This window comes from Triticum aestivum, chromosome 6A (genome assembly GCF_018294505.1).
Source record: "Triticum aestivum cultivar Chinese Spring chromosome 6A, IWGSC CS RefSeq v2.1, whole genome shotgun sequence".
NCBI classification, from domain to species: domain Eukaryota; kingdom Viridiplantae; phylum Streptophyta; class Magnoliopsida; order Poales; family Poaceae; genus Triticum; species Triticum aestivum.
The window spans coordinates 506,619,843-506,637,930 of record NC_057809.1 but is presented as its reverse complement, the minus strand read 5'-3'; the positions used below and the strand labels follow the sequence as shown (position 1 = coordinate 506,637,930).

Here is an 18,088-nt window from a genome sequence, read left to right as displayed (position 1 = left end):
CCACTAGGTGAGCCTCAGCCCCTTGCCCTGCCTCATGGTCTTGGCCCAGGAGCACTCGGTAGATAGGCCCCAACCTATGTGTTGTTTGGTTGTTCTACACCCATCCGTTTAGGCCCAGTTTGTTGCAGTTTTGGCTCCTTTATAATCTGAACTATTAATAATTATAGGGAAGTATTGCTCATTTCTTTACAGGAAAATAACAAAATTTGCATCGCAAAGATATAACAAATAACCATAATTTGGATCACAAAACTTTATATTCGGTTTTAGACCAGAAAAATGTGATGAATCTAATTATGCTATTAGTTGTTCATGTTAATTTTTTTGAAATATTGTTTAGGGTAGAATATAAAATAATTAATTAATTTCCATGGAGTACTTTCACGAGATCCTATATAGATGCTTCCCGCCTCATTTAAAATGACTAGATAGGGTAGTTTATATCTTCTCACCCCTTGCAATGTTAATAATATTTAATATTGATGTCTACATAAACACGATTGAACCATATCATAAACGTGGAGTCCCATCGAGATGCGAAATAATTTCGTATCGAACTTCACTTAATGTGTAACTATTGCTTCCCTTGCCATGCCATGCCATTGTATATCATGAACATGATGGATCTTCTGTCGTAGTATTAAGTGTGTATCTGTTGTTCTTTTCAGCGTTCTTTGCTTCTTCGTTTCTTCATGGATAGGACTCAAAGATGATGTGATCTTCGAGCAAAGGGTTGATCTTCTACTAACCGTGAGTACCAGGCAAGGATGATCATTATCCTTGATACTATTACTAGCTTTTCTTTCTAGATTCTCGATGCTATCATATGTCCCGTCACGTTCCAGATATTTAAGTCTATCATGTTGCCCACATACAAACATGACTTCCACCTCCTAGCAAACATTGTTATGGCTATGTTACCGCTTGATTCGACATTTGCTTAGTATCTTTAATCGGGTTAGAGTCCGTCTTATGCCATGTTGTTAGCTTGGTTACTCTTATCTGGGACATCATGCTATTATGTTACTTATATGATATGATGGCATGGTAGTGCACAAGATGAAGGGTAGAAGGCTAGGCCATATGTCTTGGCGTTTTTTTCCATTCAAGTCGCCCTAAGTACCAGGTATGACCATTGAGTCGGGCATGTGATTCACATGACCCTTTGTAGTTGCTGAGACCATGCGTGTAGAGCTGGGATGGTCTCGATACGATGCCAGACAAGATGGTGAAACATGTATGTTGAGGCTAGTGATTGGAGGACAATTGTGTCCATTGTTTTTTTTTTGTGACGGCACTATGCCGGACAAGATAGTCAATCTTGCGTGTGAGACTTTGGCATGCATGTGTAGCAGAAGATGTGACAAGAAGGGAATGTAGTTAAACCTTGCACGGGTCCCCAATGTAAAAAAATCATGATAGCCTTTGGCATGCGAATGCCTTAAGTTGTTCCCACATGTTTTTTTTTTCGAAACGGAGGTAAAAAATTTGCCTCATCATTTAATTAAGAGGAGAGTTGTTCCCACATGTTTTTTTTTCAAAACGGAGGCAAAAGATTTGCCTCATCGTTTAATTAAGAGGAGAGTTGTTCCCACATGTCGGGTATGGCTAGGTACGCGATTCTCATGGCCCTGTGCTGTGTGTATAAATGGGTGGCTTCACATTGGAAAAAACCGCATGAAGAAACTCGAACTTAGGAGTTGATTATGACCAAGTCTCAACGTGGCACACAGTCTACCTAGCCCCATCGTTGTGTGCCCGACCAAAGCCCTCTATCCTTTTTTTGCACTCCCTTCTCCACACTCGGACGCCCAAAATCACCTACTTGGCCCTAGACTATGTATTTAGTAACGACCGTGGCTGGAGTCAACCGAACAGCACAACCCGCCAGTCAAAACTGTACGCTATGGGTGGACGTGACACCTGCAAAATCATATGATGGATAATGATACATGGATCTTTGCTCCGACCAGCCCTGGCAGCGTGCGTTTCTCCTTGCCCGCACCAACAAAAAACCAACCTATGGGATCTGGTCAGTTTCGATTTCCTTTGTCCCATCGCCCTGGGTGGGTTTTGGGTGTTTGTCGTTTTCTACCAATCACTGGATGGTGCGTGATTGAATGGTATGCCGCCGGTCATACCTTGTGTTGTAGGTCACGGCCGACAGCAAACAAAGTACCAACACCGCTGCTGAGAAAACTCCAAAAATTCCTAGCATCGATGAAACAAAATGGTGTGTGGGGTGAGCAGATGAGAGGAAGAAGACCACCCCCAATATATATCACAACACCCACGCACCATAATGAACTGACATACTACACCCAGAGGACCCACCCAACAGCGCCTACCAACCCAGGACATCTGGACTATGTCATCTTCTTAATGGCACGGAACGGCCTGTCTTTTAGACAATGTGAAGCAACTTATGAAAAACATGCTTTATGAATGATCCACAAAGAGTTTCTGGTTCCCTTCACGACTATGAACAAATAGGAACAACCACTCTTTGTACATGGCAAGCGCTTGTTCGAGTTGGTCGCACTCAGCCACCATCTTTTGGGCGGACATGCAAAAACACGACGACCCTGAAACCATACTCAGCAGGACCATGAAGGCGAGGAAGCACCCGATCTTGGAATGGTGTATAAAGCAAATGTTAAGGCGCAAGGAATTGAAAGCGCTCGGGAGAATTAGATCTCAAAACACAAATAAAGAAATACCCAGGAAACAATAGCACACCAAAACCATGACAAACAAAGAACAAACAACCACTCAGAGGACCTGCAACCAAGAGAAGGAAAGGAAAGGACAGAGAGCAAGGAGAAGAGGCACAAAAGAACATGTGCATTGCAGCGAAGAGACAACCTACCTCGACCAACTCTGAAGCGCACAAAAAACTAGTGGTCCACTACTGCCGCCGGCAGACAAAACACCAACGTCGAGAAAGCTCGAAGATAACCTTGGCACGAACGAAAAGAGAACTGTGTGTGAGGCAAGCAGGGAAGATGAATACCACTCCCATTATATACTCGAGCACCCCACACATAGTGCCCACAAGTAACCGATGTAGTACACCCTAGCACCCACCCGGCAGCGCCATCTAGTCGGACGGACCCAACTCGCAAACCATTCAATGCTCCATAGTTCAAATAGCGAAGATAGCTTCCGCTATTGCGTCCGCAATAGCATACGCTATTTCTCAAATTAAATGTCATTACTTTTTGTTAATGATCTAAAAATATACACAATGATCTAGTGTTTTTACAAATCCGCTACATGGACATAGCACCCGCAATATCGTCAGCTAGATGGAACCCAACCTGCTACCAGCCTGCTATCCTCTATTTAAAACCATGCAATGCTCAAACCTTGAGCTGGGTGCATGCGCGTGCTCGGTTCACATAGAGCGACACATGGCCATATGGGCGCACCTAGCTCGCGAGTCCATGCATGCAATAATCAGACCCCGAGTCGGGCCCAAGCGAGCGCCCGACTCATGCTACCAACGACATTGATTGGCTGGCCCAACTCACAAGGCACGCACATAATGACACCTGGACAGATTAGCACACCCAGCTCGCAAGACCGGGCATGCAATGCTCAGAACTCGTGTCAGGCGCACACGCGGACCGTACTTGTGCAAGCGAAGCACTCCGGCAGGGGCCGAAGGATGCTAACAAGATGACCTGGCTCACGTGTCGCACTCGGGGCATTGTGTGAGAGGGCGCGCACATGCACGATAAGAACCACCATGAAGAGGTGGCCCCAGCCGCTCACAAGGCCCACCCGTCCTAGACCCCCAAGGCAATCCGTCTAGTGTGCAGAGGCCTCATAGATTGGATGACATGGAGAGCCCAGGGAGCTAGCAGCATGAGGCCTAGGCACAACGAACGATGGGTAGGGCACTTGCGTGCGGCGAGGCCCCAGGGGTGGGCACTCCAACATCCTTTAAAGGACTAATGTTCATGTGTGGTTTTTTCTCTGGGTAGCAGGGTTAGATGGATGGGTTGTGGAGTGCACTCGCCGGTTGGTCTCATTCGGATGTGGAGGGTTTTTTATACCCGGCCTCTTGCGCCGCTGGCCTTGGTTGGTTTGCTTTCTTCCTGTGTCTGGTTTTCTTGAGGGCTTGTACCAGCTTGGGGGAGGGGGTGTGGTCTGGGTTCATCCTCCATGTTAGTGCGGGGAATTCGATGCTAGGGGTTATCGATATCGCATTGCTTCGAGAAAGGTAGAAGATAACTCTAGCCACCTCTTCAAGTGCACATAGGTAAGTTATCCCGCCACAATGCATCTGCAAATCCAGCCATAGTAAAATCAGGAAATTGCCTACAATTAGGTTTTTAGATTGTTGGAATATTAGGAAATTTCATGATTGATTGCAGTAAATAATTCATGACTAAAAAACTGATTAGCATGTATAGATCTTGCAAAAGAGAAGATCAGAACAACAACATCACACATGCAACATCAACCATACTTAGAGACACGATCAGATGACGTCGTACGTACTGTTCATTTGTAGATGAAGTAGTCGTGGATGCTGCCTAAGCAAAGTTGTTGACATTGACATTGGTGAAGACCGGTCGAAGCATACAACGTTGGAGACGATGGTACGCAATGCCGTCCTACTTGGAAGGAAGATGACATGTGGTGAAGAACTTGAGCGTCACGCGTATCGCTTTCCAAAAACTTAATTCTCCCTCTCACAGTGCGGGATAAGAAGGCAAGGCATACTCTCCTGCTCGCCTGTGCACGCCGACATTCGGGATGAAGTAGAGTACAATGGCAGTGCAAGTAGTGAGAGGAGACAAACCCTAACTCGTTTCGGTGTTTCTTTGGCAGTGGATAGTAAGTCATATCTAAACCGACTAGGTTTCGAAAACTTAACTCTCAAGATAACATCAAAAACTTACTGGCCAAGCAATTTTAAAAATATAACGACAAAACAAAGTTCTCCTGCAAGGCCTCAGACCATATTTCGGCTCACCATTCATGCACATGTCATATGCTAGTGCGCGAGCACGGTGAGGCGAGCGTGGTGCTCACTTTCTTTCCTCATACCAATCACTAAGTGTAGTGGGGAGAACTCACTACATAAAGTGGTCTCACACCACGTCCGCTAACAGTATGGGGCTAAAACTTGCACCTCCACTTACCATTTATTCATTGCCCTTTATGACACACGCACACACACACACACACACACAAAGTTATGGTGTCAAATTATCTATGTGTAAGCATTAATTGCATTTGTATCCTTTTGTAGTACCAATTAATTTCACCATCTAATTTCATTGTGTTTGTTACTATAACTAGTAAATGCGTACTTGCAATACACATTGAAATTATGGAGAAAATTAACTGCACATTGATATTAGATAGGCTACCAATTACATGTTACTTACATAGTGTGGACATTGATATTTGGTATGACATTAATTGCACACTAAACATGTTGAGGGCTCGCCACTGAAGCAATATAGGTCATTGGATTGATAAGGTTTGATCGCCAAGATTTGTTGGATCTGCCCTTTTCGATCTTTTTATATTGATATTGATACTACCATCATGCTTGCATGCCACCTGTCTCCTAGTTGAGACCACAAACATGATAGTTTTCTTTTGTATAAATTGTTGCATCGAGCGTTGTACAACCACCATAAGTTAGGCCTAGTGATAGGAGGCGAGGTGGAAGGAATCCAAGCCAATAACTGTGTCAACAAGGCAGGAAAAGGTAAAGCTAGCTAGATAAAATTAGTTGATTCTTCATATCATCTATATGAAGTTTTTGGTTTTTGCAATTGTATTGTTCAAATATATTACTAATCCATGAATATCCATGAACAAGTTATTTCAAATATCGACTCATCCTTTGTTGGTTCCTCCACAATTTAAGATCCTCTTTGTTTCAAATAATTCTTTTTTACAATTCTAATCTACAATAATTCATTATACTTATACAAATAGAAGTTTTAGAAAGAAGTTGCACAACGATTCTGGAGAAAAATTCCCATTTACGATTTAATCTACAATATTTTTCATTATATGGCTCGTGGATTCTTATATTCTCTAGTGTAATCAAATACATCTCATCACTTTTTATGGTCTTCAATCATTGCCATCATGCCTTGATTCTACTCTCACATTTTTTTTCTGAGATCTTGTGAATCATGGTGGCCATGAATATAGTCGTTCGTGGCCGCTTTGAGTTGGTATGAGACTTCTTAGATTGCAGGTATGATATATTATAGAGTTAAATTTTGCCAGATTTTCTTAGATCACATATCTGTTATAAAATGTTGTTGGATATTTTATTCTTAGATTTCTCAGCCTGGTTAGATAGTGTATCTAAACAATCAGGATAGCAAATTAAAACATGAGTTAATTGCAAAATCAATTGCCAGTGACGTATGCAAATATTTTTTCCCACCATATATACATGACCATGTCATATCTACATACTCCAATCATACCATAGTCACTGGCAATTAAAACGATATTTTTCCCACCATATGCAAATATCAGAGTACTTACCTAAAGAAAATTTTGTATTGATATGCATATACATATGGTTTCAGGTCATACCAAGTCTACAGTAGCATAGAACAATACATACATACGTGTAACATAGTATACCGCACATGCATGACATGTAAGCAAGTCGAGGAAGGTGTCAGCATTTCGGTCAGCAAGTTGGAGGATGCACCACATCATGCTAGGTGGTCTGCCGCGTACCCTCGCACTATGATCCACCAAGACACCATGGACCTCGTGGACTAGTGTGTCAAGTATTTCATGGTGATTACCTCCATAGTGGCCCACGAGGAGCGTAAGGAGAACAAGACGAAAATGAGCGGCATGCGAGTGTTCAAAGCTATGGACAAGCTCGACTTCAACAACTATGTAAGGCCCCTCACTGAGTACCTCTACATGTGGGACGTGGAAACAAGCGAGCCATGGCGTAGCATCTAGCTGCAACGGTGCAGACGTCATCACAGCCGTCCGACTCCGCATTGGGTCCACCATCATACAACATCATGGTGCAAGGTCAGTTGCTAGTGGCCAATGTGACGACGACAACGGAGGAGATGCCACCACCACAATCACCCATCTTTGTGTTGGGTGTATCACCGCCATACGACGTCGTGGTGCATGCTCAGGACCCGTAGGCCACTGTGACGACGACATGGGAGATGTAACTAGCACCACTAGTTGTTTGGCTTTGCATGAGCTCAACCACCTCCACACAATCGTGTCCGCGGTGCGTGTGCTCAGATAGTAGAGGTGGCTAACCGAACGCAAAGCCAAACAACCATAGTGGCATTGGTTCCACTCCCCCTCTCACCGTCATTGTCTTCTCAACGGCCATCGACGCCCGAGCTTACACCATACACCGCACGACGACCTTACAACCAACACAAAAATGGGTGGCTATGGTACCTTGCCCTTTGTTGTCATTGTCACATCAACCACCGGTAGCTTTTGTTGCACCATGTTGTTGTATGGCGGTGGACCCCATGTGGAGTCAGATGGCTGTGGCGCCATATGTCCCATCGAAGACGGCTGGCGTGCCATGGCTCGCTTGCTTCCGCGTCTCACGTAGCACGTAGCTTCGCGATAATGGGGGTGTACCCAATGAGGGGCCTGTGTAGTTGTTGAAGCTGAGCTTGTCCATGGCTTTGGTCACTTGGAGGCCGCTCATCTTTGTCCGGTTCTCTTTCCTATGCTCCTTGTGGGTCTCCATGGCGATAATCCCCATTAAATCTTTGACACACTGATCCACGAGATCCGTGGCATCTCGGTGGATCATGGTACGCGGGTACATCGGCAGGGCGCCTCTTGCATGATGTGGTCCAACCTCTAGATTGTTGCTTGGAACGTCGACACCTTCCTCGACTTGCATGCGTGCCATGCATGTGCATTATACTATGTTACATGTATATATGTATCATCCTCTGCTACTGACTATGGTATGACTCGAAACTATATGTATATGCGGATAGATATGACTTTCTTTAGATAAGTATTTAGATATGACATGGTTATTTGAAATATCGACTCATCCTTTGTTGGTTGCTACGTAATTTAAGATACTCTTTGTTTCAAATAAATCTTTATTTACGATTCTAACCTACAATAATTTTCATTATACTTACTAGCAAAAGAGCCCGTGCGTTACAACGGGAGAGAAAACATAACACATGCTCTTAACTCAACAACCATCACTCAAGACCACAATAGGTCCATCTTCTTTATTTTTGCGAGGCATCATATTTGTGTTGCCGCTTATCCTCCTTCGCACCCACGCTGGTGATGGCCTCGGTATTCACACAAAACAACAAAAAACGTTTGTTGAATATGGTTAATCCTAAGTCATCTCTCTCCCTCTCTACCCCCTCTCCCTCTCTCTCTCGCTCGCTTTCTCTCACTCTCGTGATGAAAAATCTGTTGTTTTTCCCTGCGACATTTTTCATAGGTATGCATGTGTAGTTATCGATGTTTTCTTTTCCGTATATCGTTATAGTGGGGTGTTTATTTGCAATCCGAATCGTCGCTAGTACGAAAAAAACGAATTTTGCGCTATAAATTATAAGTTTGCTTCCATAACAATATTTTTAAAATATTTAACAAGTAAAATTAACATCATATTTAGATTCCACACATTTTTCTAATAAAATTTCATATATAATATGTTAAAATTGAAGTTACGGTTTAAAAGATACAGATAATTTAGAAAATCATTAGCAAATCATTTGGTTTGACTCAAATATATTCCAAAATAATATTTAAAAATACTTAACAGGTAAAAATAATCTCATATTCATATTCTACATATTTTTCTAATCAAATTTCATATATAACATGTTCAAATAGGAGTTACGGTTTAAAAGATATGGATGATTTTAAAAAGCATTTGTTTGACTTACATATGATCCGCGGATGAATTGTCTAAAACATCAGGGGGGTTTTCGAAAAATTTAAAATAACGGTTCGGGTGTGACTTAAATCCGGACGGCGGGTTAATCTCAAGAAAAGACAGGGATTTTTATGTAAAATACGAAAATAACGATTCGTTTTAACTTAAAACAGGACTGCGGGTTGAATTCTCTGAAATAAAGGGACTTTTCTGAAAAATGCCATGACGGACGAAAGAAACCCAATTTGCTTTATTATTATTAGGTAAAGATAAAGATTTGAATGGAAGTCGTAAAAATAAGTTGCGCAATGATTTGCAGAGAATTTTCCATTTACTATTTTAATCTACAATCATTTTTGTTATATAGCTCGTGGATTCTTATATTCTCTAGTCTAATCAAATACATCTCATCACCAATTTTATGGTTTTCAATCATTGCAATCACGCATTGCTTCTACTCCCATGTTTTTCTGAAATCATGTGAATCATGGAGGCCTTGAATATAGTCGTTCGAGATTGCTTTAAGTAGGTATGAAAATTATTAGATTGTAGATATGAAATAGTCTAGAGTTAAATTTTGCCATATTTTCTTAGATCATGGATCTTTTATAAAAAATTTAGTGGATACTTTATTCTTAGATTTCTCAACCTGATTAGATCATGATCTAAACAATCGTGATATAGGACTAAAACATGAATTAATTGCCAGTGACGTATGCAAACATGTTTTCATATCATATGCAATTGTAAAGAAAGATTTATTTGAACCAAAGAGTATCTTAAATTACGCAGGAACCAACAAAGAATGAGTCGATATTTCAGATAACATGTGCTTGGATATTCATATATTAGTAATATATTTGAATGGCACACTTGTGAAAGCCAAAAACTTCATACAGATGATAGGAAGAATCAACTAATTTTATGTAGCTAGTTTTACCTTTTCCTGTCTTGTTGACATGGTTATTGGTTTGTCTTCCTTACATCTTACCTCATGTCACTAGGCATAGGTTGTCTTTATGGTTGCTGTATAATGCTCCACCACAATTTATACAAAATGAAATTAGCATGCGATAGCCTCAAGGAGGAGACAGGTTTGCATACAAGCGTGATGATAGTATCTACTCCCTCCGTTCCAAAATAGATGACCCAACTTTGTACTAACGATAGTACAAAGTTGGGTCATCTATTTTGGAACGGAGGGAGTAACATCTAAGATATAAAGCCTCCTAGAGTACCCGCCGTTCTGGAGGCCTTCGCGCGCGCGTGATCGCTGGCCACTCGATCAGCTCGCTGGCTCGTTTTTCACCATTGATTTTTACTATTCACTGCTAGATTTTGTTACACCTCGCGTTGCTTCGCTGGGTGGCTGCCAGTGGACCCATATAATCATTGGTCCACACTGCAGCGAAGGGCTCGTCGACTGGGTTCGTGACTCATTGACGCTCCCGGTGAAAAAGCCCTAGATCGAGCGGTCAAAACAGATCACGCCCTCATTGATTCCTTCCATTCCCTCGACACCACCTCCTCTCCACCCGGCGGCGCCCCCTCCTTTCTCCCCACCCGCCTTCCTCCCCATCTGGCGGCGCCTCCTCCCTCCTTCCCATGGCCTCCCGCACCGCGCGCCACCGGCTAGCTGCACCACCACCGCATGCAGCGCCTCCTCCCTCCTTCCCACGGCCTCCCGCACCGCGCGTCACCGGCTAGCTGCACCACCACCGCATCCTCATATACTCCAGCCCACTATGCCAGCGAGAGAGGAAGCTACGGGAGGAGGAGAGCCCATCCCGTGAGGAAGACGTGGGGAGGAGCTCTACCCGTCTCAGTTGCCGGCCGGGATCTGTAAGAAGAGGAGACCCAGTGCTGGCGTCGGCTCCAGCGACGCGGGTTGAAGGCCAGTGCAGGCGAGCGCGCGCGTGCAGTGCGGTGCCCTAGACAGGTGGCAGCGGCCGTCAAGACAGGAGCGGCGCCGCGAGCGACGACCCTTGGTCGTCTTCAGGTGCGCGCCGTCCGTGGTGGCCGATCATGGGTGTTGGCTGGCGGCCGGAGGCCCCTGCAGCAGGCCGGTGCCCCTTAGCAAGATTGGCATGAACTGGGAAGGCAGCCGGTGTGTAGTATGATCCTCGCCTCCTCCAACTTCGTTAGGGTAAGCACGTCTCTGTCCTTTCTCTTCTCCCGTCTCTGTGTATGTGTGTGTGTTCGTCGTTTCTCCTTTCTTCTCTCATGAAGAAGGGGCTGCTCAGTTTTGGGACAACAAACCATGGAGGATATGGGTCTGCACGGGCTTAGAGCAGGAAGCCATGGCGGCCAAGGTGAATAAGCAACACATAATCGTTATGCACAAAATATGCATTTTTGGAAATTATTATTATTTGTTCTTAAGATATCTATAGCATTTTTTCCTGAATAATTAAAGCCATCTACTGTATTGATGATTTGTTAGCTGAAAAATGAATGAAAATGAGCTTGTAGTTTTGTGAATAAGTCTAATACTTTTGCAGTCCGCTTTGTTAGTATCATAAGATTAGTTATACAGTTATACTCCAATATGCTGCTGCTGTAGCTACCCGAAGGACGATGCAATGTTCGAATTGAAAAATGAAATCATAGCATCATATAGTTGCACAATAGATTTCTAATAATATAGAATTGATTTAAACACATCACTTCATAGTGCGCTTTTGTCATTAGACATGGAGGGATATTCTGTTCTAGGAAATTCACTTATGACTACATTCACAGGTTGAAGATGATGGTGTTGTCTTCTTCCTTCTGATTGATTTCCAACAGCTTAAGAACTTGTGCGGTGGTGTCAACCTCTTATGCTCTCAGGGAAAATCCTAAAGAAGCCTTGCTTTGCATGGGAGCTGCAGTTCATCTGGTTGATGCTTCTTTTCATGCTAAAATTATTAGTGTTGTTGTTGTGCTTTGTTTTTTCACTCACTGTACTTTGATTCTTGATGTTTTCTTCAGGCTAAGAGATCGTGCTATGGAAGCGACGAGGGCTGCCGCAGTGTAGACAAGGTCAATATCAGGCTTTATAACCAGACTGAGACAATAATTGCTTTGAAGAATTTTAAAGTGGCTATATTAGTAAGAATTTGAAGGCAGGCTATGAAAGTCAGTATGACAATGCTAATTTGCAAAACGATGCTAAATGCTAAGATTTGACTCTACAAGTAATCGAGTTGACCGTGTAACATGCACCTAATGCGAATTTGCATGTATCCTCATGTCTAGAACTCCAGATTATAGGTTTTGGTGTTCTCCATGCCATTTTTCTCATAATCCCCGAGGGCTACCGATTTGATCTTTTGTTGTTCCTGGTGTACCGATTTGGTATTCTATTTGTTGCTTGATCCTCTTCCTTCACTTTTGTTCTACTATTATTTGGTTGTGTGTCTCTTCTGGTGTCCTGGATGAAAATATGAGCAGCAAATATCGTTGTGGTCTGATGGAGATGCATTTGCCTAGAAACCATTGTCTGACAGCTCGGCCATTTTTTGTGAAATTCTCAACGTCAAATAACTGCGGACCTGAGCTGAGGGTGCTGCATATGGTTTCTGTTTGATTTTTCTTTCCTATGGATTGGAGATTGTCGTTCGCGGATCCCGCTGAATATTTGTGATGTTAAAAAGGAGTGGCCTGATTCATACATTGATGAGATCTATGTTATCACTCTGAGGGATCTGTCGCAACAACTTATGATTTTGTTATTCGTTTTTGTTTTTTCAGCTATATTGTTTTTGCTACCTGGTCTCTGTGTTGGCATCTCGATGAGTTGATAATTTTTGACTTGATTTGTTCTTTGTTGATGATTTTTGCTTTAAAATATTTCTCCATGAAAATCATACAAGCAGACGGGTGATCGGAACTGATGCCATGTTGATATGTCTACATAATACATGCTTACCCTTGTGGTTGGCATCCGAGAGAAAACATTATCTATCTTTTCCAATCTTCTCAAACATTATTTTCTTCTGTTTTTTGTCGTGTTTGCGCTTAGCTCATGTTCTCCCTCTTAGTTGGAGTTTAGTGTTTTTACAGGACTCGGATCTAAGAGGGACGCCGTGGATGCGGATAGCGAGATGGTTTACATGACTTAGATCTGAGAGGGACGCAGTCAAATGGTCTAACCAAGTTTTCTTCAATCCTCTGTTCTACATTCTGGTTTTGATGCCTTGCTGCCTTTGACATTAAGGTGAGGTCCTCTTCCTCATACTACTGCCTTCTTTCTGAGGCATCGCGATTCCTGGAATCCTTCTTCCGTTTTTCTTTCGATTTGATATTCTACCTCCTGAATGATGATTACAAGTGCATGGTTCATATGATCGAATTGTGACTGCTTGAACAAAAATATGATGTTATGAGCTTTTAGTGCATTGGTTTATGGTTGTGCATTGATATATTTTGATAGTGAAACTCACCTCTTATGTCAAGGTGGGAAGCTTGGCTGATTCCGCCTCCAGTCAGAAGATTAATACATCTATGGTTTTATTTTCCATGCCAACAGCTTGATTGATGATTCCTAATGCATCTCAGGTATTGGTCTCTTCTCCGTAAATGTATATACTTTACCATGCTAATTTTGTGTTAACCGTTGCGTAATATTTCGCCACTAGAGATATATGATATAACCATTTTTGTTGCTTATACATAAAAAGGTTGCATGTGTGATGTACTGCTGTTTGTAGCTTTTTGCACTTGTCTAATTTTTAGGCCATATTCTGCTCATAAGAGAATAATTTACAGTCGGGACCGATTCATTATGACACATGATGTATCATGCACGACTGCTTAACTAGAGAGAATAAAATGATGGAATATTCTTCTGTCCAACCAGAAAAAAATTCTTATAATGTGTTTTATTCATTTGACATATCAAAATACATCAGCATTTAAAGAAGTGGCAATGATTAGCCATCGTCATACTGGTGAATACGCATTTGGATTTATAACATCGAGCATGATTCTTCAGGTACTTGTTTATGCACAACACTTTCTACAAATGGATTCATGGCATCAATAACATTAGCATGCTTCATTCTGGATAATTTACTCATTTATATGCTTTCAAGAATTTTGATTTATAATTTTCATTATTAGCTACACAAAGATTCATACCATACTTGTGTGTGCTCTTTTTTTGTGTTACCTCATTCTTGAAATAGTTCACTTTGAGGAAAGTGTTATCCTTTAGTTGTAATTTGTGACAACTAAACACTTACATCTCAAGAGTGTAAAGGTTCGCCCAAAGAATTAAGTCTAATGTAGCATGGCTGGGCTTATCTTAATAGTTAGCTTATCAGGATTAACCTATAGTCTATATATAAGGTGGTTTAAATCAGTCTCTCATACATAAATTTGTTGTGCAAGCCCTGAAAAGGCCAGCTAGAGATACTTCAAGGTTATGGGGCTTTTACACATTTGTCTGGTAATTTGATGTCTTTTAGAGTGGTTCCTTTAACTGCTAAATCCTATGAACACTTGCGAATACTATATGTTGTTGTTGTTAGGTTCTCTACCAGAAATCACTCAGATATCATCTTATTCTCTTGTTCGCTGTTTTTTTGTAACATCTGAATATAGCATAAGCTTATTTTGGTAATGCCTCCTTTTTGCGGTTGCTAAGTTTGATGGTCTTCTTAATAGCACTCTTACTATATCACCTGAATTTCTAATCTTAAGTTTCTACTATTATCTCTCTACAGAAATAATTGTTTCTGGAGGAATGACCATGCCACAGTTGATTACTGCACTAGGACTTGCCCTTGATAAGAACCAGGGAACCCATTTAAACAGAATGATGATTGTGTGAGCCTTTAAATATCGCCAACACATCAGGTACAGTCGAAAACTTTCCCCGTCCCCCAGGCCCTGTGGGCTGCGACTGAACTTAGATTTCTAATCCCTAGCTTAACTTCCTGTAGGTATTGGCATCTAGATGTTTACAACTACTAAAGGAACACCCAAGTCATAGATGATGCTACATCTGATGTATGATTTGAAGATTAGAAGCTGGAGCACAAGGATTGTGTGATGGAGTAAACATTGGTTATATATTTTAGGCGGGTCAGATATTAAAGTGGGGTGCTCACACAACACTTAGGTGGCTTACGGAGATTACTGAAATTGGTTTGTGGGTGTTGTGTGCTCACACCGCACTCATAAAATTACTATCAAGATTTGAAGTTAGTTATGAGCTAAAATTAGTTATAATGAAAAACCAGGAGAACACCATATTAGGTGAATTTAAACCACTTATAGGACAGTGCCAACAACAACAAGAGTGCCATAATAAGGTGCTAAAGCCTTCCAGGTGAAGGACAATGTCAAGAGTAACATCGACGCACCTTCAAAACAGAAAAAAGAACATTAATTCCTAAGTCATGGCACATCAAGAAACACAAGCACACAGTTTACTGTAGAAAAGGCAGTACCATTCCAGATAATCTTGTTATGAGAAGGCTCTTCCTTCCTTGCTTGACCATCAGTGGAGATGCAATCATGGTGCCTATGAGAAGTATATATACATCTCAGAAAAGGCATTGGAAATTACTGCCAAAATACGCTTTTCAAACACTTTACTAACCAAAAACATTGGCATCACCGAACAAGAGCACTCGCTGCAACATTAGATGCAATGCATGTACTGTGGAACATGGACGTAGAGTAGTACACGACAGCATTTGTGCCAGCAAGTTACTGAAACAAAAACAGTGTCGCTCCCCACACACAACTGCAGTATATGAGAAACATATCAGGACGCATGTAGAAGAAATTTCATCATAATAATCAATTATGACAGACACAAATGAGTATGAAAAGAATACTTAGAAATTGCAACCCGAGTTATGTAGCCTGAGTAAATTATTAGTCGTAGCATTGCGGACTGTAAAGAACATGGCTTGGTAGCAGCAGTTTGCGAGGAGGAGTTCTAGGCTAACCCCAAGATGATAGTTTCGATCAAGCAAATGTGATAGCATAAAAGCCATAGTAATTCTTTTTATTATTCCTATGCATTTTCTTTGTCATAGATGATAGGCGGAAGTTGCTTTGCCCAAACTATTTGCATCTATATGATAAGGTAACACACAAAACTTTTTCTCACTAATTCCTTTGTACCACGTCATTGGCTTGATAGGGTATAGAAAAAATAATCAGAGAACATTTTACCTTCCCAATAGCGTTTGCTGAAAAGATCAAACCAGCTGGCATCTGGCTCATTAGATACTTGCACTAGCAAATCAATCTCTCTTTCTCTCATCTACAGGCAAGTCACGGCTAACATCATCGAGCATCAACGGCAAGCAACAAGTGGCCAGCAGCATGCAGCGACAGCGGCAAGTAGCAAACAACACCAACAGCGGCGGCGATTTCTCACCCTGCTGTTAGTGGCGAGGTCGGACAGAGCAGAGCAACGAGTTCTGGACAGCGGTCATGGCGGTCAGCGTCAGGAAGAAGTAGGAGGGATCCACGGCTTCGAATCAGTGGTCCAGAGAAGATGTGGACAAAGCGGAGCCCGTCACAGTCCCTGTAGCTGTTCGGTGAGGATGACGACCGCGACGGCCGACGAAACCGAGGAAGGCGGCCTCGGTCTAAGAGGTTCCTGCACGCCGGGGCACGGAATGACCATTAAAGGGACAGCAGGAACAAAAATGGAGCTAGGGGAAGTGGGGAACTACCTAGGAGCAAGAACGCACCAGAAAACGAGGCGATTCACGGCGCCGTCCAGCTGGCGTGCATGTCGGAGCTGGAGGCATGGACGTCGATCCGGACTGAGGGCTGGCGAATCCCGCTGGTTCCTGTGACCGGCGTTGCAACGGCGAGCTGGCGTGCATGTCGGAGCTGGAGGCATGGACGTCGATCCGGACTGAGGGCTGGCGAATCCCGCTGGTTCCTGTGACCGGCGTTGCAACGGCGAGCGGCGGTGCCCCCGGCGAGCTAGACGAGAGAGGGGATCCAAGAGAAGAGGATATGAAGTGAGGAGGGAAGGGGTAGCTGGTTTGTGGCCGCGTGTCCGTTGTCCTGCTAGATGGCGCTGCTGGACTCACCCACTGGCCAGTGTCAAGGGCAGGGGCTGAATGAAAATAAATGCAAATGAGATTGACTGGAACATCTCTTCCTCCTCTATTCCTTCATAAGCTTCTCAAGATTAGCATGATCTAAATGTTTCCGTGCTCAGAATTTTACAAAAATATCTTGGAAAATTTCACAGATGCTACTGTTCAAATTCGAAATAAAATCTGCCCCAATTTTGGGTTGAACTGTAGGTAAGTGATAAATTCTGAAATGCATGAAATTTTTACTGGAGTTTGTAGATAACATGTAACTGCCATATATAAATATTCATGAAATTCCAGTAGTTGAATCATCACCAAACACATATATCACAGTTTTGTCATTCTCTCAAATTTAAAGAAACGCACTTGATTTAAGGTAACAAAATTATTTTCAGAATTTTTGGGATTGAAGCTGTGGGGAAGGTATGAAAAGCATGAGCTAATTATATAGTCATGATAAGAATTTTTATGACTAGGCATGCGCTCATTCAGTTAGGATAAGATTTGAGCATAGAACAAAATTTTGATGACTAGGCATGCGCTCATTCAGAGTGAATAGCAAAAAACTACCACATTACGGGTCATCGTTTCAAAAAACTATCGCTTTTTTAATCTTTTCAAAAAGCTATCATAAAATTCTTCTGCTGTTCCAAAAAACCCAAATGACCATCTGACTTAGAATTAATCCTGTTTATGACAGGTCAGGCCCGCTACTAAACAGACCATTTGTTGACTGTTTGTTTGACCGTTAACTTACAGCTGGGTCCCACATGTAAGTGCTCTCTCTCTCCCTTATCTCTCTTCTCCCCCTCTCTCTCACCCTTATCTCTCAAAATCCCGAGCGCCACGGCCGCCGTCGCCGCTTGGTCCGGCCACCACTACGCCATGGGGAGCGCCTCCGGGCCGGCCACCACCACGGCCGGCGCAGCCACGGCCGCCACCGCCAGGGCCGACCACCACCATGCCATGGGGAGCACCTCCGGGCTAGCCACCACCACGGCCGGCGCAGCCACGACCTCTGCCGCCAGGGCCTACCACCACCACGCCATGGACGCGCCGCCTCCTGCTTAGGTCCGCCCCACCGCTGGCCGCGAGCTCAAGCACGGGC

The 18,088-nt window shown here is 42.9% G+C and overlaps 2 long non-coding RNA genes across 3 annotated transcripts; one reads left to right on the top strand and one right to left on the bottom strand.

The window, feature by feature from the left end:
- Positions 1–10,429: 10,429 nt before the first annotated feature.
- Positions 10,430–14,350, top strand: LOC123128166 (uncharacterized). Its single transcript, XR_006462945.1, has 5 exons — positions 10,430–11,229; positions 11,660–11,798; positions 11,891–11,941; positions 12,965–13,118; positions 13,358–14,350. It is a non-coding gene; the product is annotated as an uncharacterized lncRNA (long non-coding RNA).
- A 732-nt stretch (positions 14,351–15,082) lies between these two features.
- LOC123128165 (uncharacterized) lies at positions 15,083–16,974 on the bottom strand. 2 transcript variants are annotated; one of them, XR_006462944.1, is made up of 5 exons: positions 16,603–16,974; positions 16,094–16,526; positions 15,510–15,656; positions 15,358–15,431; positions 15,083–15,270 (listed from the first exon to the last, which is right to left on the bottom strand). It is a non-coding gene; the product is annotated as an uncharacterized lncRNA (long non-coding RNA). The 2 variants fall into 2 exon arrangements; XR_006462943.1 differs by having other exon boundaries at positions 16,621–16,974.
- Positions 16,975–18,088: the final 1,114 nt, after the last annotated feature.